This window comes from Camelus bactrianus, chromosome 2 (assembly GCF_048773025.1).
Source record: "Camelus bactrianus isolate YW-2024 breed Bactrian camel chromosome 2, ASM4877302v1, whole genome shotgun sequence".
Lineage (NCBI taxonomy): Eukaryota > Metazoa > Chordata > Mammalia > Artiodactyla > Camelidae > Camelus > Camelus bactrianus.
The window spans coordinates 28746816-28765955 of NC_133540.1; the positions used below are offsets into that span (position 1 = coordinate 28746816).

General features: G+C 36.9%; 1 long non-coding RNA gene across 1 annotated transcript in view; it reads left to right on the top strand.

Annotated features, from left to right (window-relative positions):
* Positions 1-9849, top strand: part of LOC123612336 (uncharacterized) — a 35569-nt gene extending 25720 nt beyond the window's left edge. Inside the window, exon 3 of the long non-coding RNA XR_006719551.2 lies at positions 8869-9849. This is a non-coding gene — a long non-coding RNA (uncharacterized LOC123612336). The remainder of the gene's footprint in view (positions 1-8868) is intronic.
* Positions 9850-19140: the final 9291 nt, after the last annotated feature.

Sequence of the window (19140 nt, forward strand, 5' to 3'; positions counted from 1 at the left end):
CAGTGTAGGACAGTGGGTAATCATTGTAGAAATTCTGTGTATAATTTTCTCTAAAGATAATTAAAAATCAGAAGACAGACAGGCTAAGAGATAATCCCTACAATTAAAGTGCTATGCAGACAGTACCAGCATGTACCACCAGCACTTTAACACCCACAATGAGACAACAAAGACTTAAGCAGCTCAACTGGAGCAAAGATTGCAAATTGCACTTAGCAATTATGTAAGAAGTGCCTTTTTTTAAAGAACAATTGTGAATGTTTTTTTCATTTACCAGATCCTCAGGAATAAAAAAAAAAAAGGTCACACTCTAATTCAGGTTGCTTTTTAGGTATAATTATCTTTCACCATAAAACACTTTGCTAACTAAGGAAGCATTCTTTAGAAATAAATTTACAGCATTTATAAACCCAGAGGCTCATATTCATGATAAAATGTGGCCTTCCCCACCTCAGTAATGGCAACTGAATTCTTCCAGTAGCTCACTTTAGAATTATCTTCGACTGATTTCTTTTTTCATATTCCCCACCTAAAACCTATCAGCTCTATCTTTAAAGTATATTCAGAGCCCTGACCACTTCTTACCACTTGACCCTGGTCAAAGTCGTCATCATCTTTTCCCTGGATTCCTCTAACTGGCCTTTGTACTTTGGCTTTTGCCCTGCCTTCAGCCTATTCTGAATTGCAGCAGCCAGAGCAACTCTTAAAAAGAAATGCCAGCTTCTCGTTTTTTTCTATTTCTTTAATTTTTTATTTATATGAGATGATGGATGTTCACTGAACTTACTGTGAACATTATACAACATTTCATGATGTATGTATGTATGTAAGTCAAATAAGTATGCTATACATGTTAAGTGTATACAAGTGCTGTATTATATCTCAATATCTCAATAAAACTGGAAGAGATTGTATCTCAATTAAACTAGAAGAAAAGTAAATTTAAATAAATAAATAAAAACCAAAAAAAAAAAGAAATAATGATTTTGTATTAATAAAGTAATGTAGTTAATTATATTAAAATAAGGCATTCATGTGTTCAACAACAACAAAAATGCCAACCATGTCCACACTCCGGTTTCCATCACACTCCTTACTGTGGCCGACAAGGCCATCCATGATCTGGCCCCTTATTTTTCTGATCTCATCTACAACAGTCTTCACTCATTCCAATTTAGTCACACTGGCCTTCTGGTTCTGCAAACATACCAGCCATACTCCCATCTCAGGGTTTTTTACTTGGCCATTCTCTCTGCTTAAAATGCTCTTCTTCCAGAGAGCCTCAGGTCTTACATCCTTATCACCTAACTGCTCACATACCACTTTCGCAGCGACGTCTTTCTTATGAACAGCATTTAAAATTGCAGTTGTCATGACATACACATTCTTGCCTGCTATGTTTTCCTCTACATTTCTTCTTACCTTATTACATGTCATCTTATGTACGTATATTTTTTATTGTCAGTCCCCCCATTAGAATAAAAGCTCTGAGGTCAAAGATTTCTGTTTTATCCACTGTACCTGGTACAGTGTTGTACTAATAATACTGTACCTAGTATAGAACCTGGCACACACAGTAGATACTAAATAAAATTTTGTTTAATTAAGAAATTAATTAGTAATACCTCACTTTTTATAGTAAGGACTTATATATGGAAAATACTTAGGCTATTGATACCTAGAACAAATTACTTATTTTTAGTTTTGGATTCACAATTGCTTGCAAATGTGGTACATTTTAGAAAATGCAGATATAATTAGCAATTTTCAGGTAGAGGGTAAATTGCAGTTTTAATGAGCCATGAGTTAGAAAATCCCTGGACATAGATAAAAGTAGATACTTGACTGAGGCAATGTGTCCAGAGGAAAATTAAAATTGTCTTAACCTAGGCTTATACTTAGTCAAGCTAGAAAAATATTTATGTGTTTTATGAACCTTCATAAAATTCCTTTAGCTGATTGATCTAAGCAATGATTCAGGGATTAAATATAAAACAAACCAAAATCCAAAACAGGGACATCAAGATACCACTATATTTTATTAGCTAGTCTCAAAACAGAGCTAAGCAGATTCACTTAAGATTGCCACAATTGATTTAATAAGTAAATCTGAATTCTGTATATACTTCAGTGTTTTAAGAAGGATAAATAGTACCTGAGATTGGTAAATTAGGGGCAACATTAGATCTTCTGATTTTTAATACACTTTAAATAAATTACCTAGTTAAATATTATTATTAATATATGTATTAATATATGATGTTTGTTTATCAAAGCTGCTTATAGAATTATCATAAACATTGAGAAAATATACCTAATTTTTTATGTCTATGATATAACCAAGTATATTGCCAGTCAGGGGCTTATTTGAGAGGAAATTGCTCTCTGCTTTCTACGTAGTAGTAATATTATATCATTTGTTTCCTTTTGAATGGAACATTCCATGAGTTTAGGAGAGATGAGGGGTTTTTTTCCTAAATGTTTTTATTTGAAATAAATAATACACCAAGAGAGATGAAGTTTTATAAACATTTTGACTAAGATCTGAAATCAAAGTTGGTAATAAAATAGAAGCATCTTTTAATAAAATGCAGTTAGATAATTTTTATTAAAATGCCTATTTCACTTATATGGAATGGTGTATAAATATACACATAGTTTTAAGTAATCAGAATAAGTTTGTGTACCCACCACCTGGGTGAAGAAACCGCATTACTAGTACCAGTGCTCTGTGTGCTCCTCTCTGTCACATCTCACTCTTTCTCCTCAGAGAAAATGATTATTTTGATTTTGTGTCCACCATTCATTTGCTTTCCTAAAGCCCCACCATTCTTATACCTGTCCCTAAAGAATATATTATTTAATTTTGAAAACTAGAGTAGCAAGCACAAACCTAGTTATATAAGGAAAAGGTAATATTGTCATCATTTGTTGAAGGCTATCAGAAAAAATAGGCTGAACAGAGTTTCTGGGTCATAGTCTGGCTTCAGTTCCTCTAAGTGTTTACAAGAGACTTCCTCTGTCTGTAGTAACTCCTGGGAAGCAGAAAGCTTAATATAATGCACCTATCTGACACGAATGTGGTGTGGGCCAGATACTGGTCACACAGCTGAAGTTTGGCCAGACAGCGAGGGCTGCTCTGTAGTTTCTACTTTTAACTGTGTGGTCTACTTCTAGTTCTTAGGAGTAAGTCAAACCAGAATCCTTCTGGGGTGGAAAGACTGTCCTTAGATGAAGAGGAGAGTAGAGCTTCATCAATACAGGAGAGATATCCAAACGCAGATGAGAATCTGGGTCAGGCTCACACAGGAATCCTCGGCTGAAGAAGGGTATAATGGCCGAGGACTGGTGAAGACAAGTGTTTCCTGTGTCTGATTCTTGAGTCATACTGCCCTACCTGACGGCTTACCCCCCATGTGTGGGGCACAGCTATCATCTGGGATTCCCTCTCTTGCTCCCTGGGTTCCAGGTCTTCCTCTTTCTTGGTTTATTCTCCCATATTGGTGAAGCATATCCTCCAGTAGCATCTTAAGAAAAGAAAAGTCAGGGGGAGGGTACAGCTTAGTGGTAGCGCATGTGCTTAGCATGCACAAGGTCTTGGTTTCCATTCCCAGTACCTCCATTAAAATAAATAATTACAATAAATAAAAATCTAATTACCCTCCCCCCCAAAAAAGACTGATTAAAAAAAAAAGTTAAGTAGGGAATAAATTGAGATCTTGAAAATGTCTAAAAATATCTCTGTTCAATCCTCATTCTTGATTAATAATTTCTGAGGATAGGATTCTAGGTTGAAGATCATTTTGCACAGATTTTGAACATATTTTTCTTGCTTCTTGAAAGCCTCTCTTCTTGCTTCCAGTGCTGCTGTGGAGGAGTCCAAAGTTGTTGTGTTTGTTTATCCTTTGTGTGTAACCAACATATTTACCTTTTTTCCTGAAAGCGAGTGCATTCGTTTCTGTGTCCAGGTGTTCTGAAATTTCACACATGACTTGTTATGAATCTTATCTTCATCTGTTTCCCTCAGCACTTCATGGGTTCTTTTCATCTGGAAACATAAGTCCTTACATTCTGGTAGTTTTTCTTTAATAATTTTAATGATTTTCTATGTTCTATTTTTTCTGTTTCTGCAGTTTTATTATCTTTTTTCTCCTATTTCCCATCTCTCTCTCTTTCTGTTCTACTTTCAGGGATGCTTTCTTCAACTTTATCTTCTAACCCATCTTTTAAGATTTTTTTCCCCCTTCTATCAAGCTTTTATTTCCCAAGGACTCTTTTTTGTTCCCTGAGAATTTCTTTTCCGTGGCATCCTGTTCTTGTTTCATGGATGCTATATTTTTTTAATTAGCTCTAAAGACATTAATGACTTTCTTCTTTTAATGTTTTCATCTCCCTAAATAGTCTTTAATTCCTCCAGATCACTTTTTTTCTGCTTGTATTTGTCTGTATCTTTCACATTAGGAGATTCTCACAGTGACTGGTAATCCTTGATTATGTAACCTACGATTAAGCATGAGAGACTAAAAAACTCATTGAATTGCTGAATATGGGATTTAGCAACTATACGTCACTGTAGGGTGACTAAGGTGGCAAGTTTAACTCTTGGGTTAGATTCACCTGGAAAGAGATGCCCAGTCTCTGGCTAGGTGGATAAGTGCCTGGTTGCTAGCATTCTGGGCACTGATTAAGGGAAGAGGGGTGAGGGTCTCTACTGTAAGCATATAATATGCATAAAATTAATAAGTTCACCTTTTGGGGTACAAAACCTATCCCCTCAACTGTGCCAGGCACTTTCCTGATCTAAAGACCTCAAGTTTTATTTTCTTCAGAGGAATAAATGTCTGATCTATCACCTGGCTTGAGGAAGAGCAGTTGCTCCCACTGAAGAGGGGAGGTCAAACTGCTTTTACCCTAGTCTTCCTAACTACAATTTTCAGAAGTTCTTGCTGTTGCCACTTCCAATTTTTTTTTTTTTTTGAAGATCCTGTAGAATAAATTGAGTTAGATTTCAGTTTTCCTACTGATGTCTTGGGATTCAGGTTTCTTGTGTCTAAGTCAGTTACCATTGGTGTATTTTGTTTTCAGCTTCCAAATTTTTGATGCTCCTGTCTGTTTTTTCCTGTACTTCTTCAATTGTGGTGGTATTTGGGAAGGAGTGAAATAAATGCTTATGTTTGATCTTCTACCCTAACTCAGAAATGGAGGAAATATTTTCTTAATTTATTTACAAGGTTATACTTTGCTTTCGACCTGATCTAAATCTTTGCCTCTTTCATGCTATAGATGAGAACTTTGGGGATTTGTCTTTTAGAACCATCACTTAACATGAAATATGTGTGAGGTTTGACTGACACCACTTGCTAAATTTCTTTACCTCTTTTAACAACTCAAAGTTACTATTCCTTGGGATGGAAACTAGCTGTAGAGGAAGGTGGTGAAGCAGTCATTCTTGGCTACTTTGGTATATCAGGAGTTGAGTCTTTTTCTCTAGCAGAACTTTCTTCATGAAAAACTTACCTTTTATGTGTGCCATTTTTTCTGGGCTATAGTTACCTCTGGATGACATGAGTGATAATGAATTCATAGATCAAATTAACAGAGTGACTTACAGTTAAAATGTTTGCATGCTAAGAAAACCTTTAGTGACTTTATTCCATTGTTGACTTTTTAGGGTGGCAGAGCACTGATGGGGAGATGATTTTGGTCACACCACTTACGTGACTATCTGAGCATACTCAGGATGTGTTAGGATTCAGTAAAATGTTCCCGTTTGTTAACATATCCCCAAATTTCACAAAGACAAAACTGAAACTGTTTTTTCTTTATTATATATTTATCCATATATTATATCTAAATTGTTTAAACAATCATTAGTAAATTTCCTCTTATTGAATGACATATAGAGAAACAGTCCCAAATGCTTTTGTCATCCCTCACCACATGACAATTCAATATTTTTAAAAAGTGAAAGTGATTAATTTTACAGAGTGGGGGCTTTTGGGCTCTGTAAGAAACAGTAACTGAAATGCTTATTGAAACTCTACATTTAGAGGCAAAGACAAATGCCTCTGCAAGGTGGCTTCTAAATATACGTGGGGCGCATAGTTATTAGTGACTATCTGAGCAAGCTCAGTTCTGAAGCTAATGAGGGAAAAGGGCAAGGAGCTGTTAAGTAGAAATGTGTGCGTTTCGCATTTGGATTTTTATGTGTCTATTTCTGGATCCCTCAGGAAGGAAGCATTGTGAGGTAGGGCACTTTTTATACTCAGCACATTCTAGAAATTGAAAAACAAATACCTTGCTTTCTTTGACCTATTGCTACCATAAAATTTTATCCCTCTCAAGAACAAATCTTTTAAGTTTAATATAATAAAAGTTTTCATTAAAAATTTCCCCTGATTATGTTTATTTTTGACTAAGTTTTTTTCATCCTGTAAGATGAAGTATTAGTCTAAAAAAAACTAGTAAATTAAGTATTATTATTTTTAACTTACTTGAGCCTAAGGACAAATATGATTATATAAAAGTACACTTACCTGTGTGTTCCAGTTGTATGTGTATTGATAATTAACAGTCAAAACTAAATACAGATTTCTGTCCCAGTATTTTATGAATAAAAACTTCCTATAATAATCAAGGAGACCGATATTCAAGTTAATCCAAAGAATAGAAAAGTTGAAAATGTAAAAGAATTTTTAATTATCTACAAAATTGGTCTTATTTACACTTTTGTACATTATTTTGATGTTCAAAGACATTTATAGAAAACCATCAATAAAAGAAAATGTGTGTCAGGTGCCAAACACAAATCTGAGTTAGACAAGTAGTCAATTAACAAATACTTCTAATTTGTATGAGATAGGTGCTTTTCCAGGCACTGGGAATTCAGCAGGATCAAGTTGGAGGCCATGACCTCCAGGAAATTCCCTTTCAGTGAAGGAAGGCAGAATTCTTAGGAATTTCATTAATCAGGAAGCCATTTATTGAGTACTTGTATTGTCAAGTTCAGTGTGTGCCCTGGCGGGTGCCAAGATTAAAGATAAGGTCCTTACTTTCAGGGAGTTCACTTCTTTACATTGGAGTCAGAAACAAGATGATAGTCTAGAGACATGACTGGACCTTTGAAAATCTCCAGATCCTCTAATTCTGCTCTAATTTGTGATTTCATCAAACTCTTCATCTGTAAAGTGGGGATGATATGACTTCATTTATAGCTTTGTTATGCACATTAAACAACATCATGTAGCAATGTGGTCCCGGGCGGGCAGGCTCCTGACTGGCTCAGCAACTCCTCAGCAGCAGCAATCCTATTTCATGCCTCAACAGATTGACAAATTACTACATGTCCTGGAGATTCAGGGCCACTTGTGATATTTAAAACCTCAAGTGTTAAATTGTGCAGTGCTGGGTCCAAGTGGAAAGTATTATGTTTGGGGTTAAAAACAGATTTTGTTATTAATCCATTAATAATAAGATCTAGCACTGGGTGTAATTGATACGGGAAAAATGAATGTGGGAAAAGAAGATGACTGTGTCCCAGGTCTCAGCTGGATCCCTTGGATGTGCCCCACCAAGTGTGGGTCCTTGGCTTGGTGCAGGAAAGAATTCAGCAGCAGGCCACAGTTGAGTAAAGGTAGATTTATTCAGAGGGATACACACTCCATAGAGCGCAGGCTGTCTCAGAAGGCAAGAGAAAGGCCATGAGGTGTGGGGTTTGGCGCTCAGTTTAAAGTAAAAGTAGATACACACTTTAGACAGAATGTGGCCCATCTCATTCAGAAAGGAGAGCAGCCACAAGGTGTGGGGTTTGTTAGTTTTTATGGGCTTGGTAACTTCGTATGCTAATAAGCAGGAGGATTATTCCAACTACTTTGGGGAAGGGGCTGGGATTCCCAGGAACTGGGCCACCACCCACTTTTTCACCTTTTATGGTCAGCCTCAGAACTGTCATGGTGCCTGTGGGAGTGCCATTTTCCATGTTAATATGTCACGAGTGTATAATAAAGCTCCAAGTCTACTGGAAGTCAAATCTCCTGCCATCTTGGGCCTCAAGGCCTGTTGGGAGTTGAATTTTCGGCAACCTTGGTGTTAACTGCTGGGTTATTTCTTGAATGTTTGTGCCCTGCCCTCTTTTTTCCTGTCTCATAATAACTGTAATTTCACAGTAGCAATGAGGGCAAATAATGTTTTGAGATACCTGCAGTAACTGGAATGTATTGTGAAAATATCTGATTTCTATTGTTTGTAAAGTAACAGACATTGTTAATCATACTATGGTTTCTTGCCTACATTTATAACTGGAGGAATCCCTAAATTTCAATTAGTTTTCAGCAAAAATAAACATTTTTTTCCTATCCAACTTCAATCCACTATAGATCCCAAATAATGAACTCCTGGCTTGCAGCTATGTCTTCTAAACAAGTTTCCCTGTCTTCAGTCAGATGCTGCCTCTAATCCAGTGTCTGGTTTGGGAACGCACAAATCTGATAAAGCCATTCCTTTCCTTAAAACTCTTCATTGGTTCTCCTGGCCTTTAAGATTAAGTCTAAATTCTTTCTGGTGACTCATAAATCTGTCCAGGACGGGTCTCTCTCTACTTCCTTACTCCTGCTCTGTTTCCCAGCCAAACAGGACTTGTGAAACACAGTCCTCTCCTGCCTTCCCACTTACTGTTTGTTTTTTATGATGGGAATCCTTTTCCTTGACTCTATCCCTTCTCTGCTTGGTAAATGCCTTATTGATCACCTCTGCAGAAATCCGACTTACTGTCTGCCTCACAGGGTTTACATCACACTGGGGGAGACAGATAACTAAACATGTAATTGTAACACAATGTGAGATCTGCCTTGTTTTCTCTTTTACCTCCAGGGCTCACAAACTGCCTGGACCAGTACCTGCTTAGTGTCTAGGTGTCCTGCAACTCAGAACGTTCAGCCCACTGTTCTCTATGTGAATGGGCCCCCTGGAGTTGTGTGACTATCAACGCTGGCCTGATAATATTTTACTGATGAATAAACAAATGAATGAGTGGCCTCAGCTGAGTGGGGAAGAGTGCTGCAGAGACTGAAATTTGGGCAAGAGTCATTCTGGATTACATATAATTGGTTGTTCAAATTAATGATCTTAATGGTTTTTACTCACTTCTATTTATAGTCTAGAAGAGATGAACATTTCAAGGGCTTAAAAGAGCCACTTGTTCTGATTATAAAAGTGTCACAAGTTCATTTGTAGGAAACTTGAAAAATGCAGCAAAATACAGAAAAATAAAATTAGATATTATAAACAATGCCATAATTGGATGGAACTATCTTGGGGTGTTTATGTCAATAATATTTGAAACTGATTATAAGCCATATTGAATATATATTTGGTCACTGATTCCTTGATTCCAAAAGTATAAATTATGTAAAACATAAAGAATTTAGAGTTATCATTGAGATATTTTTTCCTTTGTTAATCATTTCATTTAGCAAATATTTTCTGAACATAAAACATGAGTAACGTGACGCTCTGAAGAATATAAAGATAAATTGAACATTAATCTCATGACTCCAGTACTTAGAGATTATTAGGGTGATCAGACACATTTGTGACCTTAATACAAGGCAGTAAGGATACGTGACTTAAGAAAGCTGCTGTCAGCCAGAGTGAACTTTTTTTAAAAGTAAACTGGGTCATGTCATGTGTCTGCTTAAAACTTTCACTGGATCGTCATCGAATTTATTTTTATTTTAATTAAATAATTTTTTTATTAGGATATAATCCACATATCATAAAATTCACTTTTTAAAGTGTACAACTCATTAAAGTTGTGTAGATATTTAAATAAAATCCAAACCCTTAACAATGGCCAATAGCTTTGTGTAATCTGGCTCTTGCCTGCACCTCTCCAATTTATTTCCTGACACATTTGCCTTTGCAGTTGATGTTTACTTAACCTAGGATCCTGGAGTGCTTTTTCTGCTGGCATTTAACACAGCTGGCTCATCTTGGGGGTCTCAACTGAAATGATACCTCTGCAGAGAAATTTTTTCTGAAACAGTCTCCAAAATAGCCCTCCCATCTTACCCGACTACTCTTTGTCATATCACAAAATATTGATTTTCTTCATTGAATTTACTTACAATCTGTAAATGGTTATATATTACTTATTGTTAGAATATAAATTTCATGAAACAGAGATTTTGTTTGTTTGTTTTAGCTCTCTTTATTCAAAAAAATTTCCCAACTTTTTATTTTTAAAAATTTCAAACCTAAAGAGAAGTTAAAAGAATAGTACAGTGAACACCTATATACACTTTACCCAATTTTCGATTATTAACATTTTATCACACTTGCCTTACTTCTCTCTTTATGTGCGTATGTATACTCCTATTTTTCTGAACCATTTGAAAGTTGCAGATATCATACTTCACCACTAAGTAATTCACCCTGAATCTCCTAAGAACAAGAAATCTTTCCTGTGTAACAGCAATACCATTGTCGCTCTAAAATATTTAACATAGCTATAATACTATTAATATATGGTCTAAATTTTCCCCAATTATTTCTATTTTAACATTGAAATATAGTTGAATTATAATATTATATTCATTTCAGGTGTACAGCATAGTGATTCAGTATTTTTGCAGATTTTACTCCATTATGAGTTATCATAAGTTAATGGCTATAATTTCTTGTACTATACAGGATGTCCTTGTTGCTTATCTATTTTGTACATGATAGTTTGTTTTTGTTAATCCCATGTCCCTAGTTTATCCCTCCCCACTTCCCTCTCCCCTTTGTTAACCGTGTTTGTTTTCTAAACCTATGAGTCTGTTTCTGCTTTGGATATACATTCTTTTGTATTATTTTTTAGGTTCCACATATAAGTGATATCAGTAAGTATTTGTCTTTCTCTGTCTGACTTATTTCACTAAGCATAATATTGTCTAGGTCCATCCATGTTGCTGCTATTGGCAGAATTTCATTCTTTTTTATGGATGAGTAATATTCCATTGTGTGTGTGTGTATATATATATATACACACCACATTTTTATCCATTCATCTATTCATGGGCACTTGGATTGCTTCCATGTCTTGGCTATTGTAAACAGTGCTTCTATGAATATTAGGGTGCATGCATCTTTTCAAATTATTGTTTTTGTTTTCTTTGGATATACACCCACGAGTGGAATTGCTGGATCATGTGGTAGTTCTATTTTTAGCTTTTTGAGGGACCTTCATACTGTTTTCCATAGTGGCTGTACCAATTTACATTCCCACCAATAGTGTACAAGGGTTCACTTTTCTTCACATCCTCTCCAACATTTGTTATTTGTAGACTTTTTGATGATAGTCATTCTGACAGGTGTGAAGTGATGTCTCATTGTTTTTCCAATACTCTGTTAAATAGAAGTGGTGAGAGTGGTTGTCCTTGTCTTGTTTCTGAATTTAATGGAAAGGCTTTAGCTTTGCACCCTTTAGTATGATGTTGGCTGTGGGTTGGGCATAAGTAGATTTTATTATGTTCCAGTTGTTGCTTATGGCTTTTTCCCTGTTGAGGATCCAATTAAGGATCATCCATTGCATTTGATTAAGTCTTGTAAAGTGTACTTGTATGTACAAAAGTGTCCTCCTGCCTTTTTTTTAGTCTTTCATGACCTTAATATTTTTTTAAGAATCCAGCCCCTTGTCTTGTAGAATCTTCTACAACCTATCTGTGGCAAGAATACTGACATAGGTGATGATGTATTACATCAGACCAGGAGACACCTAACGTTACTTTGTGCTATTGTTGGTGATGCAAAGTTAGATCACTTGGTTAAGATGGGTTTTATCAGATTGCTTCCTTGTAAAAATACCTTTACCCCTTGATAGTTAATATTGGTATTTTGAGAACATGTGAATATTTAATTCTTCAACAACCTTTCACCCATTGGTTTTAGCATCCTTTCATAATTCTTGAACCATTTTACACTGGTAGTTGTAAAATAATGATTTTTTTCCATAAGAACAGTCATCTTTACTGACCTCTTCACAGCTGTATCCTCAGTTCCTGTGCTTTGAATGAGGTGGGCACTGAGTAAATAATTGGTACATAAGTGGATGAAACTCCCTTCTATAGCATTAGTCAATCACAAATCCTGTCAAAATGGCAGCAAAATGATAGATTATTTTGGTATTAAGAATAGAATTTCAAAGTGCTTCTGTTGTTGAGCCCAAGTCCGTGTGCCTATGCACAGTGGGGCCAAACAGTTATGTTGGGGTTTGGAGCAAAGAAAGGTTTATTGCAGGGCCAAGCAAGGAGAACTGGAGACTTGTGCTCAAAAGACTTGAACTCCATGATGGTTTTCAGGGAAGGGTTTATAAAGGCAACATATGGAGTGAGGGCTGCAGGGTGCATGATTTTCTTCTGATTAGTTGATGGTGAGGTAACAGGGTAGTGTTCCTGGAATCTCAATCATCAACCTTTTGTTTCCAACCATTCTGGGGTTTCAGCATATAGTTACCATCCTCCACCAGGGTAGGGGGCCTTAGCTCCTGCAGAACTCAAAGATATGTATCAGATATATATATGTCCCTTTAGGAGGAACTAGGACTCTGTTTTATCACTGAACTATCGTTTCTTTTTTTTACTTTTTTTTTTAAATTGAAGTATAGTCAGTTATAATGTGTCAGTTTCTGGTGTACAGCATAATGTCCCAGTCATGCATAAATATATACATATATTCTTTTTCATTAAAGGTTATTACCAGATATTGAATATAGTTCCCTGTGCTATACAGAAGAAATTTTTTAAAATATATTTTTATATATAATAGTTAACATTTGTAAATCTTAAACTCCCAAATTTATCCCTTCTCACCCCTTTTTCCCTGGTAACCATAAAATTGTTTACTATGTTTGCGAGTCTTTCTGTTTCATGGATGAGTTCAAAAGTGTTCTGTTTTTTCTTTCTTTCCTTTTTTTTTTTTTTCAGATTGCACGTACGAGTGGTATCATAGGGTATTTTTCTTTCTCTTTCTGGCTTACTTCATTTAGAATGACAGTCTTCTCCAGGCCCATCCATGTTGCTACAAATGGCATTATTTTATTCTTTATTCTGGCTGAGTAGTATTCCATTGTATAAATATACCACAATTTCTTTATCCAGTCATCTGTCAATGGACATTTAAGTTGTTTCCATGTCTTGGATATTGTAAATAGTGCTGCTTTGAACATTGGGGTGCATGTATCTTTTCAAATTAGAGTTCCCTCTGGATATATGCCCAGGAATGGGATTGCTGGATCATATGGTAAGACTATTTTTAGCTTTTTGAGGAATCTCCATGCTGTTTTCTGTAATGGCCACACCAAACTACATTCCCACCAGCAATGTAGGAGAGTTCCCTTTTCTCCATAGCTTCTACAGCATTAATTGTTTGTGGACTTTTGAATGATGGACATTTTGACTAGTGTGAGGTGATACCTCATTGTAGCTTTGATTTGCATTTCTCTGATAATTAGTGATATTGAGCATTTTTTCATGTGCCTGTTTGCTATTTGTATGTCTTCACTGGATAATTGCTTGTTTAGGTCTTCTGCCCATTTTTGGATTGAGTTGTATTTTTCTGGTTTTGTTGTTATTAAGTTGTATGAGCTATTTATATATTCTGGAAATTAAACCTTTGTCAGTCACATCATTTGCAAATATTTTCTCCTATTCTGCAGGTTGTCGTTTTGTTTTGCTTATGGTTTCCTTTCCTGTGCAAAAGCTTGTAAGTTTAATTAGGGCCCATTTATTTTGCTTTTATTTCTATTGCCTGGGTAGACTGCCCTAGGAGAACATTGCTAAGATTTATGTCAGATAGTGTTTTGCTTATGTTTTCTTCTAGGAGGTTTATCGTGTCCTGTCTCATATTTAAGTCTTTAAGCCATTTTGAGTTTATTTTTGTGTATGGTGTGAAGGAGTGTTCCACCTTCATTGATTTTTGTGTGGCTGTCCAGTTTTCCCAACACCATTTGCTAAAGAGACTGTCTTTTCTCCATTGTACATTCTTGCCTCCTTTGTTGAAGATCAATTGACCATTGGTCTGTGGGTTTATTTTTGGGTTCTGTTCCATTAATCCATGTGCCTGTTTTTTGTGCCAATACCCCTGTTTTGATTACTGTAGCTCTGAAGTCTGGGAGGATTATTCCCCCAGCTTTGTTCTTTTTTTTAAATATTGCTTTGGCAATTCTGGGTCTTTGGTGATTCCATATAAATTTTAGGATTATTAGTTCTAGTTCTGTGAAAAATGTCCTAGGTAATTTGATAGGGATCACATTAAATCAGTAGATTGCATTGGGCAGTATTGCCATTTTAACAATATTAATTCTTACAATCCAAGAGCATGGAATCTCTTTCCATTTCTTTAAGTCATCTTTAATTTCCTTAATCAATGTTTTGTAGTACTTCATGTATAAGTCTTTCACCTCCTTGGTCAGATTTATTCCTCCATATTTTATTGTTTTGGAAGTGATTTTAAAAGGGATTGTTTCTTTACTTTCTTTTCCTGCTAATTCATTGTTAGTGTAAAGAAATGCAACTGATTACTGTATGTTAATCTTTTCCTTTGTTTCTGCATTCCCTCACTTCCCTAATTAGTATCTGCTTGAATCTGCTCTTTGGAACTCAGGGAAGGCCTAGGAGACAAAAGCCTTTTTATACAAACTAGAAACAGGTGGCATGGAGGGGCTTTTGTACCAGGGGGGCCCTGCAATGTCCTACTTGATTTCAATCCCCCTTTTTCTTTGATACTCTTCAGTTCTGAGGGTAACAGATGTGGGACAAGAAAGGGAATAAATTTTTGGATAGAGAGGTTAATCATAAACTCAGCAGAGAAACTCAGTATTAGGGGGACTCGGTTTCACTTCTGAGTGAACCATTCACTGAGTGGCTATTCACTGGATCAGGGTTCAGCAAACTATGGGCCACAGGCCAAATCTGGTCTGCCACCTGTTTTATTATGGCCTACAAGCTAAAAATAGTTTTTATATTTTTAGATCATTAAAAAAACTTAAAGGCGGGAGGGTACAGCTCAGTGGAAGAGTACATGCCTAGCATGCATGAGGTCCTGGGTTCAGTCCCTGGTGCCTCCATTAAATAAACAAACAAACTAACACACCTAATTACTTTCCTGCCCCTTTCCAAAAACAACAACAAAAATTTATTTTAAAGTTTTTTAAAAAAGTAAAAAATCAAAAGAAGTATAATGTATCATGACTTGAAAATTATATGAAATTCAAATTTCAGTGTTCATGAATAAAGTTTTGTTGGAACACAGTCACTCTCACTGGTTTAGGTAGCATCTATGGCTGTTTTCTCACTATGATGGCAGAGTTGAGTTTTTGAGACAGAGATCAAATGATCTTCAAAGTCTAAGGTTTTTATTGACTTTATTAAAAGTGTGCTGATTAATGCATTAGATCTTAAACTTTTTGAGGGCACAATGTTTTGCACATAAAAGGCATTCAATTCATGTTTGTTGGATTAAATTGAAACTCTGAAGTCTCTTGATTTAAGTTTTCTGACTTAAAATTCCCTTTCTGGATCTATATAACTGCTATCCATTAGGTAGTATCTAGTATGAATAGGTAGTATCTTAGTATGAAAAGAACTTTTAGTATTTATTAAAGTTTGTTTATCCCTTACAGACTAATAAGGGGCATCATACATTTACCTACCTGTACCACTAGGCTGAATGTGTTAAGTGCCATCAGAAAGCTTATATGTTACCAGCTTCAGGGCAAAACAGAACATATTAAGCTGGAGCAATAGGGAAAAGACCTCTTGTACTTGACATTGGACCCTCAGGTCATATGGAAAGACCAAGAACAAAATCCTGCAAACGGGAAGTCACTGTATACAAAGAGGAAGCTGTGATGTGGCTGGCTTGCCTGGAGCATAGCCTTGTGTCTAGAAGGTGTTGGGCTGGACTGGAGTTCAGCCTTTAAGCAGAAATAGGGAGGGTCTATACCATCTTCCAGCCATTTATCACTACCCGCTCAGTATCAAGGCTACAGTAATCTGGCATTTCCTTATCACTTAACTAAGATAGTTCTAGTTCTATTGATGGTCTCAGCTAACCACCAGGAAAACCAAAGGGCTTTGATCAGCCCTCTTCCTTCCCTACCTGTCTGCATTCAACAATTTAATCTTCCTTCTTTCTTGAAACTTTCCTCTCCAACTCATTCTGATGGTAGCTGTACTCCCCTCTCTGGTCCATTTTCTGTTGACAGAGAACAGACAAGGGCTCCAATCAGAATATGGCTGTCAATGGGAAACAGGTCCTACAACAGATTCTATTTTCAACTTTTTTCATTTCAAAACAAACTTTTATGGAAAATGTACTACATCCAAGACACCATTCCAGGTGTTGTAAGGGGGAAAAGATTCGCACAATGTTACATCTTGTGGAGGAGAGCTTGGTAAACAAGTAATTAAAACTCAAAGCAGAAAAAGGTAAAGGTTGATAAGGAGCATAAAGAAGCATTCTGTGTATGTGAAAAGGAAGGGCAATTAAAAGTGACCTTGAAGATAAGAATCATTCATATCTTTCTAAGGATGAGGGTGTTTATTACCAACGCTCTGGTAGTTAAGAAAAAAACTTAAGTTATAAAGTTTGTGGACTTCTAAAAGAAAAATTGGTTTTCTGATTATTTCTTCATTATAAATATTAAAACTTTCTTTTAAAAGTGATTACTATTATTCTAGCAGGAATCCTTTTTCACTTGGTCCTTAATGTTGCAGGAAAATGGGGAGCTAGAGGATGGCCATGTCCCAGGTCCCAGTCACTCTGCTCGCCGCACGACAGGCCAATAAATTGGGAGACAAGGTGTCGGGGCAAGGAATAGCGACTTTATTTGGAAAGCCGGCAGACCCGGAGGATGGCAGACTAATGTCTTGGAGAACCATCCTGCTCTAGTCAGAATACAGGCTCCTTTTATACAAAAAATAAGGGAGGGGGAGGGAAAATAAGGGAGGGGGTGTGGTTGATTGTTGTAATCTTCTTGCTGCAGGCATTCTTTGTTCTTGCAGCCATCCCCGTGGGCTAGGTCATGGTGTCCCTGTAAACCTCCAACAAAACAAAGGTTATTCTCTACTTCACCAGATGAGTCCCTGGGACATGCCTCATCAAGTGAGGGTTCTTGGCTTTGTGCAGCAAAGAATTCAAGAACGAGCCATGGTAAGGTGAAAGCGAGTTTATTCATGGAGATAAGTCAGAGTGCAGGCCGTCTGAAAAGGCAAGAGAGAAAGAGGCAGCAGGCAAGAGGTGGTCCCTTGGCATGAGGTTTTCTTGGGAAGTGAGATCGGGCATGAGGTGTGGGGGGTGGGTAGTTTTTATGGGCTCGGTAACTTCATATGCTCACAAATGGGAGGATTATTCCAGCTATGTTGGGGAAGGGGCAGGGATTTCCAGGAATTGGTCCCCTGCCCACTTTTTGGCCTTTTATGGCTAGCATTGGAACTGTCATGGCACCCGTGGGTGTGCCATGAGGCTCAAGGTCTACTGGAAGTCGAATCTTCCACCATCTTTGTTCTAACCAGTTAACTTATCCTCAATTGCTGTATCATTCTTTTAATGGTTGTGTCCTGCCCCCTTCCCTCTTGTCTCACCTAGAACAATTCCATTTGTAGATATTATTAGCTCTGTTTTACAGACGAAGTAAATGAGCCTCAGGAATTAAATAAGAATGTAGGAAACTGGCCTCAGATAGAATTAAACTGTCTTTTCCTCAGTATTTGAAGTGAATTCTTTAGGGAACTAGAGGCAGAATATCTATTTACATATACTCCTTTTGTTTTCTACTAAATCAGGGAGCTACATGCCAGCACTTAAATTGACTGTATTCAGGGGCCCCCAGATTCAGTACCTTTCATTTAACCCAGGAGACTCATTTTCTTCATTGTCAAAGTGGCCTAGCAGCTGGTCTGGTACATGGGGACCTAACTCTTTCAATCCAAGGGAGTACAATAGAGTCTGTGCTGTTTGTATGAACAGTGCTGCTGTCTAGAGCTCTATCTACATGGCAGTTCTTAAATAGTTAAAAAAGTGAAAAGAGTATTACTGGTTTTCACAGCCCCCAAATTCAATTTCCACATTGGGAAATCCAAAGATTGAGGTTATTTCGTATGTTCTGTTTTTTGCTAAAACTAGGGCAATCAGCCATCTTCAGGCAGTCAAACCAGTTTGATGGGTACCCCTCCCACTTCCCCCATCAGAAACAGGCCTCAGACAGTAGTGCTCATTGGCTGATGGTTACAGTTGGATCGACAGGTGCAGCCATGAAAAAAAGGAAAAAAGAAAAAAAAGAACTTTGCAAGCTCCACAAAGAGATTTTGTAAATAGACATGAAGTCTATGTAAACATAGTACCTGTACTTTTTCTAGCTGGCACCCTGGGAACCCAGCATAACGAGATCACAGTAGACAACCTGCCATCGACAAAACAGAGGGTTTTTTAGGGTGTGGAGGTGGAGTAGAAAGGGTATCTGGTTGCTCCTGCTTTTGTCCAAAAAACTCTTCCAGCCAAATTTTCAATTCAAATAGTTCACATGTAGGAACCCTGAAGAATTTTCGGTGATTTAAAAAAAAAAAAAAAAAAAGACCAAGACCTGCGTGAGAACTCAATTTACTACAAAGGAATCAGAGTAACTCTTTCTTGACAAAGGAGCAAAAAAGCTCTGTTAAGGTTGGAAATCTGGTCCTGTCTGTAGTCTGTGAGCAGTTGGGGGAAGTGCCAGAAGGGAGTGTAGGATGAAGGGGCTGTTGTATTAGGCAGAACGGAATTCAGGAACTGGGTTGGTTCCCCTTCCCAGATGCTGCGTGAACTTTGCTCAGCCTTCTCTCCGTTCACTCCCTGCAAGAAAGCGGCTGCTGAGCGGGTAGAGCAAGAGTTTATACCCGTTTGTCGTGTTTAGTCTTAGATTATTTGTGATATATTTTAACAAATTAGCGGTTTATGTGCTTTGGATTTTTCTGGGAAAAAAAAAAGCAGTTAAGTAGTTTTGCTTTATGGATTCCTAATGGTCTGAGTGAGCAAAGACAGACCTGCTCTCAAGAGTTACCTCTTTGGGTCCAAAAAACTAATAAAATTTGTGGCTGAATCAAAGATTACATATGCATGGTCCAAATG